Source organism: Ochotona princeps, chromosome 9 (genome assembly GCF_030435755.1).
Source record: "Ochotona princeps isolate mOchPri1 chromosome 9, mOchPri1.hap1, whole genome shotgun sequence".
NCBI lineage: Eukaryota > Metazoa > Chordata > Mammalia > Lagomorpha > Ochotonidae > Ochotona > Ochotona princeps.
The window spans coordinates 64,718,042-64,732,241 of record NC_080840.1 but is presented as its reverse complement, the minus strand read 5'-3'; the positions used below and the strand labels follow the sequence as shown (position 1 = coordinate 64,732,241).

The 14,200-nt window shown below is 42.7% G+C and overlaps 1 protein-coding gene across 1 annotated transcript in view; it reads left to right on the top strand.

The window, feature by feature from the left end:
- The window catches only part of PAG1 (phosphoprotein membrane anchor with glycosphingolipid microdomains 1), a 172,934-nt gene that overhangs the window by 57,904 nt on the left and 100,830 nt on the right, over positions 1-14,200 (top strand). The window contains exon 2 of the mRNA XM_004588075.2: positions 4,424-4,483. The gene's annotated coding sequence lies outside the window, so the exon portion shown is untranslated. The remainder of the gene's footprint in view (positions 1-4,423; positions 4,484-14,200) is intronic.

Here is a 14,200-nt window from a genome sequence, read left to right as displayed (position 1 = left end):
TTGTGACTGAACCTGGCCCAACCCACACTCCATTCTGGTGCTTGGATTTGCCAGCGGGTGATGTGAACTGATTCAGCCTGGTCCCCTCCCAACCTATGCCAAATGCATGCCAGTGGGTACTTTTCCCTGGTCTGGTCTGGGCTACTCCCAATCATGGTTCTTACATTCACCTGCAGGGATTGTGTCCTGTCAGAGGAGTTTCCCAAGCTCCTCCATCAGAACCTCTCCATATGCCAGAGCTTGCACATACCAGTGGGTCCCTGGGCCAGCCCTACTTAGTCCAATCCTGTCCTGGCAGGAACAGTGGCCTTTGTGGCCTTTTCTGACTGGCCTTCAACCCATTCCAGTTGGATGTTTCAGCCCAGCCAAGGCTCATTTATACATAGACACGGCTCACACATGGCTCAGTAGGGGGCAGAGACCTAGCCTAGTCTGCCTTACATCTACTCTGATCCTGCAGAGCTCCAGATAGTGCTGGAGTGTACTCTGGCTCGGTGTGCCCAGCCCTAGTCCACACTTGTGCCAAGGGACACTGCAGCCGTATCCAGACCAGAATGCAGCCCCCACTCCGGCCCCTGCACTCACCAGTATGAATCCCAATCCAGCCAGGTTGTCCTCTTAGCTCCCCAACCAGGATTGTTCCCAGTCATAGATTGTGCACATGCCAGTGGTTGCTCTGACCCAGCTTGGCATAGTCCCTCACCTGTCTTGACCTTTGCCTTCGATGCTGTGGCCTGGCATCCCTGGCTCATGCAAAGCAGTCACTGTAAGAGCCTAGCATGGCATGACCTGTGTCTGATTTCTGTTCTTACTTATGAGATAAGGTTTGCTCAACCCTGCACAGTCCACCCCCTTCCATAACCAACCCACACATTAGCCAGCCATTGGAACTACTTTGTCCAGCTTGCCCGACCCCTAGGCCTGGACCATGTGATCGTCAGTGAGAGTTGTGACCCACTAGGAGAGTTTTCCAAGTTCCCCCACTTGCCCAACGCTCAAACCTAGATCTCATGCTTGCCAGAGGGCGTTAGGCTAGTGCCCAGCATAATCTGCACTTCCATTTTAGCCTTGTATGAGCTGGTGAACATTGCAGCTTGGCCCACTGCTCACCCTGTTTAAGAATGCACATTTGGGTGCTGCTGCCTTGACCTGCCCAGACTGTTGTCAGTTCCTTTACCGGTGAGTGATGGCAGGTTCCATGGTCACAGCTAGCTCAGCCCATCATCACTCCCACTTTTGAGCTAACCAGCAGGACTAGTATTTCCACAGGGTTTGGTCCACACATCTCCACCGAATCTGTCCCTGGACCTGGTTCTATCACATGCTGGTTAGTGTCATGAACTTGCCTAATGTGACCTGTCCCCTGTTCCACCACTCAGTCAGGTGCTGGTACATAGCCCTGCCAGACAGGCCCCCAGCCATAGCTTTCAAGTGGACTGGTGTGTGGCAGTCAGTGATGCTCTGTGCTAACAGACCATCTCAGGACTCCCATGAGGGCTGGTAAATCTGTCCGGCCCAAATAAATCTTATGGACTTTCCCCTTCCAAAACACCAGGTCTCAGTCCCATGCTTTCCAGCAAGTTCTGTGACCCCGTCGCTGAGAGTTACACAGGATTCATCTCTCACCTACGCTCACATTGGCCTTAACCGTGGATGTCCCTAGGCAGCAATTACATACCCTAAAAACACTAGAGCTTGCTGCTGGGTGGCCAGCAGGCAGAGCCTGGCACCCAGTGGGCACACTGACAGCCCAAAGCCTAGGACTCATTCACTGCATGGAGGCAGTGACCATGGCCTGAGTCCCACGAATTGGGTCCAGCCTGGCTCGGCAACCCTTTGCAGCCGCCACACTGCAGAGGGCTCCTTTTGCTCCAACCCCACGGCGAAACACTCTAGCACTGTGGGGTTTATCAGTGTTTATTAAATAAACTTAGCAGTGTTTGAAACCCCATGAGGATGTGTCTGCCTCCATGAGAAGTGTCTAAAGATGGTTAATTCTCCACTTCTGCACAGGTGCCTTTCCCAGGTTGCTGGTTCTGATGTCATTGCTTGAAATACATTTTTCTGGGGCCCGGCGGTGTGGCCTAGCGGCTAAAGTCCTCGCCTTGAAAGCCCCGGGATCCCATATGGGCGCCGGTTCTAATCCCGGCGGCTCCACTTCCCATCCAGCTCCCTGCTTGTGGCCTGGGAAAGCAGTCGAGGACGGCCCAATGCTTTGGGACCCTGCAACCGTGTGGGAGACCCGGAATAGGTTCCTGGTCCTGGCATCAGATTGGCGCATACCGGCCCGTTGCGGCCCACTTGGGGAGTGAAACATCAGATGGAAGATCTTCCTCTCTGTCTCTCCTCCTCTGTGTATATCCAGCTTTCCAATAATAATAATAAAATCTTAAAAAAAAAGAAATACATCTTTCTGGCTTTATAGATGATGGGTTTTCAGGTCTGCATGCAAACCTTCCAGAACCTACAATGTTGTTGAAACATAGTGTGTAGTAGTTCAAGATGTGGGATTTCCCAGCAAAAGACCAAGGGGAGAATTTCTGCTTCCCTTTGTTGTTACAAGTAGGCTCTCTGCAAATGTGATCTTTAACCCCTCTCATGCCTCTGCTGGCATGTGACTTTCCCTTACCTTCAGCCACAGTTCCCCTCGCTGCTCCCATCGAAGGACCCTTTAGCCCACACAGGCCTGGTGGCTCAAGACGATAGGAGCTCATTTCACCAGCCACTGCTGAGTGTTCACTGGACTTGGACCCTTATTGTGAACTGTACCATTTCTGTTTGGAGTCCTTAACATTGTTTTGCTTTCCCTTTCTTTCTTTGTGATAAACAGATCTTAATTTCTCCCTTTTAACTTTACCAAAGAAAGAGGGGGTGTATAGTTTTACCTTAGCAGTTATTTTTTTCTGAGAAAATGCAGTCTTGTTGGGTCATTCTGTCCCTACCCAAGGTTCTTGCTTCCTCTTAGCAGATATAAAGATACATTAGATCCACAAGCAGAAGAATTTGAAATTTGAGATTTTATTCCTCCAACGTGTATCACACTTCCTCTTGGAGGAAGTGGATCTTTACAAGTGATAGAGTTTTTTTTTCTAAGAATAATAAATCAGGCTAATAAAAATAAATTTCACGATGAAGATGTAAAATCCTATGACTTGTTCTATTATAACAGTTACTGTGGTTCTGTGCAATTTTGTTTCACCATTGTTTTTCTGGTCAAGTGGCCAACTTCTGGAAATAGCCAGCTCATTTGGATAATTGGGTGAACCCAGGTCTAAGTGCTGGCAATTACTCACTGTCCTCATCAGTACCTATGAGAAATACAGAATAGGCAAAAACAAAGCAAAGACAAAATTATTACGTATAAGTAATGCCATCATTCTTTATCTTTTACTTATAAGGTGTCTTCAAAAAGTTTATGGAAAATGTTTATTTTGAAAAACTACACATGGATTTCGATTTTTCCTACCAAAATAAGTTTTTGACTGCATTTTTCTATGGAATTTTAAAAATATATAGATATGCATTTATACAAGTATTTATATATGTATGTATATAATATGTAATTTTGTGGATTTTTAAAAGTTTTTATTTATTGAAAGGCAGAGAGACAGGAAGCAAGACACACCTTATAAATGCCACTTCCAATCCCTAACTGGATACAAGAGCCATGATTGGTCCAGGTCAATGCCACAAGCTGAGAACTCAGTCTGGCTCTGGCTCTCCCAAATAGGTAATAGGGACCCAACTGCTTGACTCATCCCTACTGTTCCTGAGTATGTACATTAGAAAGAAGTTTGGATTGCAAGTGAAGATGGGACTCAAACCTAGACACCTTGATATTCAATGCAGGTATCACAGTGTCTTAACATGTATGCCCAACACCATGATTGCTCTGTGAATATCTCAAGAACGAATTTTGACATTTGTAGCGTTCTTTTTTTTTAATAATTTTTAAAATCTGTGGGTGGATTTTGCATTACCACAGGTGAAGTAACCACTTGGGACACCTACTTCCCATATTGCAGTGCCAGTTTGATTCCTGGCTACCCCATTTCTAATTCAGCTTCCTGATAATGTGCCTGAAATGCAGCAGATGATGGCTCAAATGTTTGGGTCCCTGCCACCTGCCTAGAAGACCCAAGATGTAGTTACTGGCTTTGGCCTGGCCCTGTCACAGCTTTTGGAAACATTTGGCAAGTGAACCAGTAGAAAAAAGAGGATTGTTCTCATTCTCTCTCTTTCTTCTTTTTAAATAAAGAAAGAAATCCTTAGAGAGAGAGAGCGCGCTAAATGGTAAGACAGTTTTCCATTTTCTTTTTTTACTATTTAAAGTATAAGTGAAGAGATAATCATTTTACCCATAGTTGCAATTTCAATCCAGTTCATAATTTTAAAATTGTTTCCTCTTGTGTTTTATTTCCAGAAATCTTCAAGTCATTCTCTTTATTTCATCCATTGGGTGCAACTGCAGATCTGAGAAACGGTGAGTTCAAGATATTCACATATCTGATTCATTCTATATTATTGCTCATTCAAGCTAGTTTTAGTCAAACTTTATGTTCAGCCAGCCCTTCCTCATTTGGGGATTCTGAATTGTATAGATCTACAGGCACAGCTCTAAGGGTAGGATATAATCTGATTTTCATGTTAGCAGCATGAGTCCTGAACAATACAGGCTAAAATCCCTACCAGTCAGTGTGTTTTGTCTAGCATGTTATTTCCATTTGGTCAGTGATAAGTATAGCATCGGTTTTGCTCTGTATTCCCTGTGTGATATCGTGCAAGAGTCTACCCTCTCTCAGTGTCCTTCCAGGCCATTCCTTATCATTGAGATGAAGACAGTGACTGGCTAGCCTCATGGGTTTGATAGAGAGCTTTTAGTAGGATGTTGATTAATCTGCCACCACCATCATCATTAAAAATATATGAGGTTATGTTCATTGTTGTCCTTATTTGATGCTAAAAATCATCAAATCCGGGAAAAAAAAGTAACTTAGAGCAATTATAAGTTAACACAAATACATTCTATATTTGATTTTGGCAATTAGTTTTCTTTGTGGTAGTCAAATTTTAAATGAGTCCTGGACTTTGTGGTGGTAGGCCCACCCATTTAGATTTACAAATCTCAAGTGCCCCACTGCCCCTTTTCCAGTAAATATCATTATTCAATTTCTCTCTGGCCTGAATAGGAAGGAGTCTGTCTGATCTGAACTTTCCCAATCTCATCACAGAAAGAACCTTGCAAAACAGGCCACTGTCTTGCAATTAAATTTCTTCCCTCAACTTGTTGAGAAATTCTTTGCCTTGTCAGAGTAACCCTTTTCTCTTAGTAACAGAGAGCTATTTCAAGGTTAGGTCAGTTCCCCTCTGAGGCTCCAGTCTTTCTGAATATAACTGCAGTTCCTGTAAAACAGCCTGCCTTTTGTTCATTAAGGCAGCCCACAGACTGTGTATGTTAAGAGCTTTGCTTATCCATACTCCAAAAAGCACCTCCCTCTGATCTCCCAATATTAGCAAGAACCTTGATGCAGGGATTAAGCAACTTTTTTCTAATGGGCTTCCACTTCCCGTAGCAGTGCTCACCTTCTATATTTCAGTTGTGGTGTGAAGTGTATTTTACAGTTAGGAAATCATTAAGATTTAACTGGAGAATTTATGTCTTTTAGCACACAGTTAGGTGCAGCTGATGAAATCACAGCCCACTAGTTTCTAGAACACAGTGTGTGCTATATTTTTAAGACATGGATGACTGATTAAGCTTTCTTACCGATTTTTTTTCTGCCAAACTCATGCCCCCAACATTTTGTATAACCCAAGGAGTTCTGAGGACCAGTAGATATACAGTGATACTGTCTGCTTCAGTCCCGTTCACTGCCCTCTGCTTTCAACCAATCCCTTCTTCTGGAATCAATATTTCAATTAATGGTGTCCCTGTTGACCCATAACTCCAGCCAGAAATCTGCCTTGGCATTGCCTGCCTATCTTCATTCAGCCCACACCCGGGTCCAGATTTAGCAGAATAGATGTTATCAGAACAGAGAGGTCAAATATTCGTTGCAACTGTCACAAATGTTCTTTGTAAATATCTTCCCAGCCATCATCTTCTTTGCCTCCCACGGTCAGTCACTGCCTAGATTCTGACCTCATCCACTCTGGCCGCATGAGTAGCTGGGACTCACTGATGTAGTTCTCCTCCCACAGTTAGCTCCCATACTAGGTACCTTGCTTCCCAATATGATTTTCTGCTTAGTACTTTCTGTGGCCGCTATCGCCTTAACCATGGATTCAAACGCCTTGGTATAGACTCCTGGGTTCTGGCCCTGGACAGCCCTCCACCTTACAGCCTACCTTTCCCCACTCAGCAATCTCTGTTGCACTAGGAACAGATCTCTTCAGAGTTCCAACTCATCACACCCTTCTCAGACACACACCTGTTCCTTTTCACGTGCTCTGCTCATTTCTGAGACTGCTTTCATCTCCTCTTTATTTGTAAGTTTGAATGCATCCTTTTCAGTCCGCTTACGTAACTGTATCCTCTGATAAGCCTTCTTAGATTTCACCAGGTGTGGCTGGGTGCTTGCATTTGCTCTATTGCATCTCTAACCTCACACTTTTATAATGCATTTAGATACCTGACTACCTGTATGCGATGTCATGCTGCAGGGCAAGGCTCCAGCTTTTTTTGTACCTGTGCCTAATCAACACCTGGCACATAGTGACACACACTGGATGCTCTAATTTCTGCAAATGAAAGGATCCGTGACACTGACATAAAGAAAAAAATCAGCATTCATGGAAGTAATTGATCTCAAGCTGTGCCTTTTTTCTGTACAAGTAGGAGCATTTTTCTTAATGATGCTTTTGCTTTCTGTTTTGCTTTTAGTATCCACACATTAAAAAAGAAAAAACCCACCAAGAGCAATACGTGGCCCCTCTCCTGCTATCAGCACTCACATAGGGGCTAAATATGTTTCAAAAAGAAAAAAAAGGAAAGAAAGCGTAGGGGAAGGAGAGAAGGTGGGAGGGATGGAGGGAGGGGCAAATGGAGGGAGAGAGAAAGAAGGAAGGAAGGAAGATGCAGCCAATCTACACCAGTGTTGGGGAGGATAATAGTGACTTTTAAGATTTTTTATTCTGGATCTAAAATGTAGATTATCTTAACCCACATTCAGGCCTCTATAGCACCCAGGCTTTGGGGATGTATTTCCAGTGCCTAATGTTGCTCCTGCCAGTCATTAGTAAGACAAGCAGTAAAGCAGTAAGAGCACAGAGTCACAGGCACTGAGCTAGGAGCTCCTTGTCCACATCAGCAAAAAAGGCTACAAGTAACAGTTAGTGAGGAAATTAACAGGGGAAAATAACAGATTCATTTTTCATTCAAATCAGTTCTGAGCAAGAGCATGGGCTTTTTGCAGTGGCTTTGAAATCACAGGTTACTTGAGGGCATGTCAGAACTTTCAACAACTGTCTTGGCTGTGAAAACAGGCTTAGGTGGTAAGGTGATTGCAAGAGCTGAGGAAATAATATCTTTAACCAGCTTTTGTCTCGCGTTTGATCTTTGGCTCATAAAGATGAGGTTCTTTTCAGCGTAAGCTGTTAGCTTTATTTCTTCAATCAGTCCATTTTACTAGCAAGCCTGAAAAACATCCAAGAGCAATAGTGAAGAGCTGGCCTGAAACAGAAATATGTGTCTTGGCATAAATCTTAGCTTTCTCTGGGGCAGTAGGCAACAAAGTACCTTGCAATAAAAACTCATCCCTTTTTCCTTTCTGCTATTCTACCCTACGTGTGTTGTGTGTGTGTGTATGTGTGTGTGTTGCCTGTATTTTCAACGCAGTATACCTATTCACTGCAAATATTTGAAAAATGCAAAAATTTTCAAGGAAGAAAAGAATTTCTTTATGAGTGTATTACCCAAACTAGAACCATTGTTGGCAATTGGTGTGTATTAGTCTGACAGCATTTGCCCCAAGCAGACATGCTGCTGTGGTGTGGAGACTGTGTGTCCCCCAACCATGTGTGTGAGCAGAGGGTTAGTCCCCAGGGATGTGGTAGAACCTTTTAGGATTAGGTCCTTATGTCACTGGGGGAGTACAGCAGTTCTCACATGATTCCATGGTAGTTTTCAATAGAAGGTTATATGAACAAGGCTGGTGCTCTCCACCATCTCAGCTCTGGTGATCTCTCAGCTCTCTGCACAGGTAGTTCCTCACCAGAGGTGGAGCCCATAGGACAACCTGCCACCTGCCTCCTCTACCTACTTGACCAGGAACTTTGAGCATCTAAAACTATGAGCTAAACAAACTTCTCCTCCTTCATAATTTAATCTCCCTTAAATGTTAGTAATATTTTAGTAATGAAAGTCTAATTCATTTATGTAATTTTTTATTTCTGTCATGAAAAATAATCACACAGAAGAGAGTTGGTCCTCATATTCTCACAATCTAGATTCACAAATTACCAAGATTTTTCCACTGTGGCTTTCTCCACCCCTTTTTTCTCTTTCCCCTTTTCCTGCCTCTTTTTAAAGTATCAAGAAGCACTTGTAAAAGGAAAAGAGGGGATGGGTGTTTGGCCAGTGGTAAGGACACTAAGTAAGGACTCCTCATCCAAAGGTTGGTGTTGAAGTCTTAGCTATGATTCTGAATTCCAGGTTCCTGCAAGTATGCATCCTGGTAGCTGGGGGTGATGGTTCACTCAAGTGGACACTTACATTGAATTCACACACAGGAGACCTGGATTGAGCTTCCAACTCCTGCCTTCAGCCCCAACCCAACCCCATGTGTTGTGAATATCTGAGACATGAGCCAATGTGTATATATATGTATGTACAGGGCGAGGAGGTCTCAAACAATTTTTTGAAGGCAACGATGAATCATGGTACTCTGAGGACTATGGAAAGTATATAGATATCTGTCAGTTTCCTATGTGCTCACTTACGTATTATTAGGAAGCACAAAGTGTGGTATTACACTCAGTATCACACTGTACTTTGGGAATAAGCAGTTTAGCTTGAGTCTATCACATGCTAGATGGGTATTGATTTTTGCTCTTAAATCAATGTTTCCCTAGAGCATCATTTTATTTATTCATAAAGTTGAGATGATGTCTGACAGGAGTTACAGCAGTGTAAATCTGTGGTGCAGGCACAATAAGGAGAGCTTTTGCAAGACTTAAAAATCAATGTTCCCATGCTAAAGGATTAGCCTTATAAGCTGAAAAACTCCATTTGCCATGGCCACATGTAAGATGGAAATGTCACTATTTGGTTATGGTTCCATCCTCTGTTGACCCTGCCATTTTACAAATGGATCTAGATACTGTCTGAAGCCAGATACAGTGGATTCTGTTAAAGACACAACTAGTTGTTGGAAGCACAGCCTGGATGGAATCCAACATTCAGCCACGGCCTCCGTTGGCAGCCAGGCTGTCGGCTTATTCGAACGATGCACTGTCCCTGCTGATGCTTCTCCTGTAATTCTGCCTCTTCTGGCTAGGGAGCATGTGTGTGGGCTGTTGTGCCCAAGGAACAGTGAATAGGAGCATGTTCACTTTGCCATCCCTTTCCTCACTTTAATATTTCTGTGTACTTGTGGATGTGTTCAGCTTTATGAAGCAGCTATCTACATCACAAAGCCAGTTAAATGAAGTGTAATCCTAAAATGATTCAACCTTTTGTTGACAAATGCATGTGTGTATATTGTATATTCTGTTTTCTTTTAGAAGTGCTCATTTTATGGAAATTACTATTAGATGTTTTATCTTAAAGAATGACTTAGATTTTTTCCCTAGGGTTGACATATTTTTCTAGTGCTTAAAAAATACATATTTAATGATTGGAATGTGAGTGTTTGGGATTCTAAATGTGCAATTATTTAATTAGCTGGCTGGTTTACCATAGTAGAACTGACTGAGGTATCAGATGATCTAGACTGGTTTAGTTATCTCAGTTTTGGCTGCTGGGTGACCTAAGGCTAGTTTCTGAACATCTCTGGGACTAAGGCTTGTGGTAATATTGTCAAATAGTTGCAGGTAGGTGATGAGGAAGATGGGGAAATGGCATGAAATTAGCAGGAATTCTTTATTTCATCCTGATACATCAAGATACTTTTTCCATTTAAAAGAAACTGGTTGGTATTTTAAAATAGAAAGTCACAGCAGAAACAAAAAAGCTAAAAAAGGATAAGGATTCTTCAGGTTTTAAACTCTCATGGTTTTTCTGTCCAAAGATTTCACATGATTAGGCTGGCTACCAATAGCCAAAAATTTTCTTGGAACCTTGAGGCTAGTGAAGACAATTTGGGTTTAGAGACTTGGATCTTCAGCATTTGGTCCTTTTGCCTCCAGGAGAAGCTGGGTGCTCCACCAGGCTTATGAGCTCCTCCTATACCCCCTCCTGGGGGCCTGAGTCCTTCCCTGGCAGCTTGAGAGGATCCGTAAGATACTATCCCATTAGCTCTTGGACATTTTTTTCTCATCTGTGGCAACAATGGAGAACTCTTCAGAGGAGGGATCTAGGAATTAGAAGGGAAAGAATATAAACACTGGTCTCCATGGTAACAGGCACTGCCAGTCACACTTGCTTTGCCTCTTCAGTCCTGGGCATCCAGACAAGCTGGTGGCATGTGGATGTTTTAGAGTTTTTCCCATTAAGTTCCAAGAATGTTGCTATTCATTTCATGAATGGATGCCTTACTTGGCAAAAATGAGAAGATTCTAAGATCTGCTTTTTGGAGGCCCCAGTCTGAAGCCTTCGTTTCAGGAAAAACCTGAGTTGCCTGCCACAGAGGGTACACTGGAGGCCTGTGGAAGAACACAGACGTGGTTGTTTCAAGTCTGACTGTTAGGTGAAGGGTATTTGTTATATTTCCTAGCCAGTTGCAGCTAAGTCCTCCAAAGTCTTTTTAACATTCCTCCAAGGCAGTCTACTTTCTATTCTTTATTACTACTCCTTTCCTCTTTTTAAATTAAGTGATTACTCTCCTCCAGGACATTGGAGAAAAAAATTCTTTTTCTTGACCCTGTGTTTGGTTCTGTTCAAGGCCCTTTTACCTCAAATCAACTGTGATCATCCGTGAAATGGCAGGTGTCACAGTTGCACAGCTGTCACTTCCAAATTACCAGTGTTAGATGACTTTGAACAGTGGATCTCTCAGGTCAGCCACAGTTTCTAGTTCCAGCTGTGTGAGGACTGTCTTTTTCTTGGGGTGTCTCATTCACCCCTGCAGGCCACAGGGGCTCTTCTCCCACTGGCACAAACTTTGATTGCACCAAAGCTTCACAGATGTTGCATTGGGTATGGATGGCCCACCCTTCTCTGAGCCTCCTTTGTCTCTCTCAAACCAAACCCTACGGTGTTAGATGGGGAGATGATGGCCTAGATTTTGGACAGATAGAGTTTTGAACCCTAACTAGACCATGTTCAGCCCTGGGAAAAACTTTCCAGCCTGAACTTGTAAAGTCAGTTTTTGTTACTTCGACTAAAATACCTAAGAAGAACAATTTCAGAGAGAAGGAGGTTTTGTTTTGGCTTGCAGGCGGAGGCTAATGGGTGGAGCATTTGCAAAAGGACAACCACAGGATGACCATGAAGCAGTTGGGGAAGCTTGGCCAAACCCAGCTTACAAAATCAAACCCTTGTGAGAACTCTCTTTTTGTCTTTCATAATATAATTCTATATACATAGGGATTTTTCCTTCCAACCCTCCCTCTTTTGTCCTCCTACTGTTTTTCTCCACATTATTACAATAGTGTAGACCTTCTGCAACAGTGAGAAGTCCATCGTTCTGCTCGCTAAGTATATCATGGCATTGTAGGCATAGACAGTGGTAGAAAGTCCATCATTCCATTGTGAAGATATATTTAACAGTTTCATTTAGAGTCCTGTGAGGACTGTGTTTAGAGGGCAAATCTCCAGTGACTTAAAAACATTCGCTGAGCCCACCTTCTAGACAATGTAGTTAGATCCAGTATCCTCCATTCTTGTTCCGTTAGCACTAGTCCATTAACGTAAGACTTTAGGAGTTGGACCCCTGTTTGAGTTTGAAAATCCAAACCTGTTCAGACCAGCACACAGCTGTAGTCAGGAAGATCCTATCCCTTCTCTCCCTTGATATTCTTTCCTCTGTGTTCACTTCCTCTTGCTGGTTCCATCCCTAGCCCCTTTTGCTCTTATTCCTCAACACAAGTTCTTCCACTACAACTTTGGGAAAGCTCCATCCCCATCAACAGAGAAGGCCTTTCCCCAAGGTGCTCTGTTAGCTGCAGATAACAGGGATGCTCACTGGACCCTCCCTGCTCAGCCACAGAGCCCTCAAGCCAGTCTTGTGAGCAGGGAGGAAAAGGCTGCTCCAACTCCAGTTCCTTTCCCACCAGTGGCAGTGGGTACCTCTATGCATGTTCCTTTATGTTGTGGGATAAGCCCTTTCCATTAGGAGTCTGTCACTTTGGAAATGAAAGACCCTCTCAAGTTGCTCACCAATGGTGTGCTAAGAAGAAAGCACCTGGTTCTGATGGAATCCTTGAGTAGAAGAGACCACACAGGTGGACATGGCTGTGCCCAGACTCACAGAACAAATGACCCACTGAGGTTTATCATTTTTTTTTTTTGCATGAATGGAAGGGGGTGGGGAGGGGAAGCAGTTAAGCTGAGACCTCATATTAATTGTTGACAGTAATACTCTCAGTGTCTGGTATAGGATTTTGGTTGGCATCTGCTAGATGTTCCTTGAATTCCTATGCTGCCTTTTTTTAATCTTTTATTTATTTTCTTTTTTATACATTTTATTATTATTATTATTTTATAGTACAGTTTCATATTCCCTTATCCCCTCCCCAGTTCCCTCCCCCCCCCCAGTTCCTCTATATCATTACTAACATATAGTTCTTCATACTCAGTCTTATGTCCATCATTGCGGGCCTGGACAATGGCAGAGAGTCCAGAATCCTATTGTCAAGATATAGTAAACAGTTTCATTGTAAGTCCATCTTTGTCTGGAAGCAGAAATGCATACCACACTACATCCTCACATCTGAATGTGGTCTCCATTTCACAGCTACTGTACATCCCCTTAAATGAATAGTCATGTTTCAAAATCAACAATAGAAAGAAAAGAGGAAATTTACAATGCCATGAAGTTAAATGACATGTTACTAGATATGACAGTCTCCATTACACAACTACTGTACATCCCCTTAAATGAAAAGTCATGATACAAAATCAACAAATAGAAATTTACAATGCCAGAAGTTAAATGACATGTTACTAGATATGACAGTCTCCATTACACAGCTACTATACATCCCCTTAAATGAAGAGCCACAAAACAAAATCAACAACAGGAAGAAAAAAGAAATTAACAACACCAGGAAGTTAAATAACATGCTATTGAATGACTAACTTATAGCTAAAGAAATGAAAATCAAGAACCTTCTTGAAGAAAATGATGCTACCGTATGACATACGAGTCATTGAATGATTTAATCAGAAGGAAGTGTTTTGAAGAGATGAAACTAACAGAGAATAACAAAACCCATGTGATATAGTTTCCGCTAATCTTTGTTGAAGTGTGTCTCCTCCAGACAATAAGCAGATGGGTTTTGTTTTTTAATCAAGTGTACTACTCTATGATGTTTGATTAAGCTTAAGCCATTTACATTCAGAGTTTAATATACATGGGTGTGACGTTGGTCCTGTTATTTTAGGAATGGGTTGTTCATTGGTTTTGTCTTCTGTTGTCATTTTACTGGGATTTTCTTCCCGTTTGCCTTTGGTTTTGGTAGGTGCTTTTCCTCTTCTCTGCCAAGAGAACATCTTGAAGTATCATTTGTAGGGCAGGTTTGGAAGAGGCAAATTCTTTTAGCTTTTCTTTACTGTGGAAGAATTTTATTTCACTTTCAAAGACAAAAGAAAGCTTTGCTGGATATGTCATCCTGGGCCGAAAATTTTTTTCTTTTAGAATCTGGAATATGTCACTCCATTCTCTTCTTGCCTGTAGAGTTTCCTGGGAGAGATCTCCTGTAAGCTTAATTGGCTTTCCTTTATATGTCAATTGATTTTTTTCATGTGCACATTTCAGGATCTTTTCCTTATGTTCAATTGAAGAGAGCTTGATGATCATATGTCGTGGTGAAGATTGCTTTTGGTCAAGCCTGTTGGGAGTTCTGTGCCCCTCCTGGATCTTGTTTCCCAATTCTTCCT